The sequence below is a fragment of the Rhagoletis pomonella genome, unplaced genomic scaffold (genome assembly GCF_013731165.1).
Source record: "Rhagoletis pomonella isolate Grant_MI unplaced genomic scaffold, Rhpom_1.0 Rhpom_scaffold_02239, whole genome shotgun sequence".
Taxonomy (NCBI): domain Eukaryota; kingdom Metazoa; phylum Arthropoda; class Insecta; order Diptera; family Tephritidae; genus Rhagoletis; species Rhagoletis pomonella.
In genome coordinates, this window is record NW_023460793.1 from 1 (window position 1) to 2,304 (window position 2,304).

A 2,304-nucleotide genomic window follows, 5' to 3' on the forward strand; every position below is an offset into this window, starting at 1 on the left:
AATAGATCTCTTGAAAGTTCCAAAGCGTTCTCATGAACACCGTCTGCATTTCTAGGCCATGTAAAAGGACGTATATGATGAAAGATGTGGCTTATGTTCTCTGTTCGTCGAGAAAGGGCTCTAATTTTCCACTGCACCGGTTGGCAAGAGTTATCCTTTGCTTGATCTCCAAGACTGCCTACAGATATATGTGTCCCAATAGGCGTAGATTAGAGATGGGCACGGGATTAAATATTCAATCCCGTTTTCGCCGGTTCCGAAATTCAATTTTTAAGTCCGGAACCCGCCTATCCCGACGTTTTCCAGAATTGTACCGTGGGTCTCACATATTTTTCAAATTAATTTTAAATAAAAAACTAATGCAAGTTTTTTATCCTACGCCTTTTTTTTGATGTTTGCGGTTCGCTTTCGTCTCAATAAAACATAAGAAGTGCTTATTTGCGGAAGTGTCGGAAATGGATTTTGGTCCCGCCCCGCTAAATATTTAAAAACCTTCCCGATGACGCCCATCCGGGCCATTTTGAAACCAGTATCATAATTCATGGGTCCCGCGGGTCCCGATATCTCCCATCTCTAGACTCTATGTTTGGTAGTTTTCATTCACCGCTAGACCAAACATTTGGTCTCTTTAAGTTGGAAAATGTTGTGCTGATAGCCTTAGTTTTGAAATTTATCCTCTCAGAGATTATACATAAGTTCAGGATAACGTCTTGTTTGGCGCGGCTCTCGCGCCCCCGTTCGCGCTTTTTAAGCAACGTGAACAACCCATATTCGAGAATCGGTAACCAGCCCCTGGGGAGAATTGGGTCACGTTAGAAAGAGAGGGAGCTCCCTTGGGCTCACTACAACTTATTCATTTCAAAGGTACACGAAAATATTCGGGGCTATAAATGAATACATCGTTGGTTTATTTGCGTGAAAGTTGAAAACTTGCTATCACCGATTTTTCCACGCTATTGGGGAGCGCTCTTTAAAAAACGGCATCTCAAACATTTTACTAAGTACTTGACCGAGCTGATCATAGAGGTAATAGAATCAAAGAAACTCCTTGCTGGCAGCAGTTCCTACATTTCGCTGATTTTACGGAGACGCCATGCGTTTTATCAACTTATTTTTGCCTTTACTTAACCCAGGAAAGCCATGCTTCGACAAATCGATGACGTAATACGTGTTTGCTAGTTAAATTTAAAAATGTATGCTTATCTTTCTATTTAAAAATTAGACATGATAAATTTTCCCACATTCACATAATTTTTTTATTCCCTTGTTATTTTCACATAGACTGTTTCCTTCCAAATTTGAGTTAAAGTTTTGTTAAGAAATGTTAATAAAAACCAACGGAAGTGAAAAAATAGTAATTCTATTTTTCAATCTCGGGATCTGGGTATCTGAAAAGGTGGTTACACTATTACTCACACATGGTGATGTTTAAGGCTCAATTACTGAAAGCATAATGTTAATTTTAACGACATGAAATTCGGTATTCATTCTACTAAAGATATTAGCAATTAGTGACACGCATGACAAGATATTAGTGACACTTAAAGGTACTTAGACTCGAGACTTTTAAGCCACTCCTCGTAGATCATTATAAGTTTTTTTTAGCAATTGCCACCGACACAAAGAGAATACTTTTCATGATCGCCAATAAGGGCTCAATATCTTCTACCATCACGACTCAGCGATTTGAGGCGGTCAGGAATGGCTTCGTATTTTTTGAGAACCTATGTATGCATAGCATATAACAGCACTCAGAAAGAACTTACATATTTAGATGTCAATACGACTGAATTACGCTTTAAAATAAAACCTTTTCGTAGAGCGAATTAGCTTGTCCTACTTTCTTTGAGTATTAGTTTTAAGGGCCCGGTTTCTCGGATCACTTTTTCTAAGAGTCTCATTCGCTCAATTGGCAGGAGTACGACTAAAGGGTTAAAGGGGCATATCCAAAATAGCTCAAAAAAGTGCTAGATAAACGACCACCTCAATATAGTCCTAAGTATGTGGCGATCAACACGTTAGCTGTTTTCGGTCGAAACTTACAAGGGTATTATATACCGAGGTTGCAGGACATCGGTAACCCTGCCTTGGGCTATTTGAACGTTCAAACAGTTTGCAAATAAAGTAAATAAAAAAGCTACGCTACCCTTTAATACTCGACTTTAACTCCTCAGTTCCTACAGATGTAATGACAAAAACAACTGCACAACAATAACCTCAGCTCATTTATACCTTGTCATCATTTTAAGTCAAGCTGACTTTAATATTCTTCTTTATTCCATTTGATTGCATTTCCTGCAACAA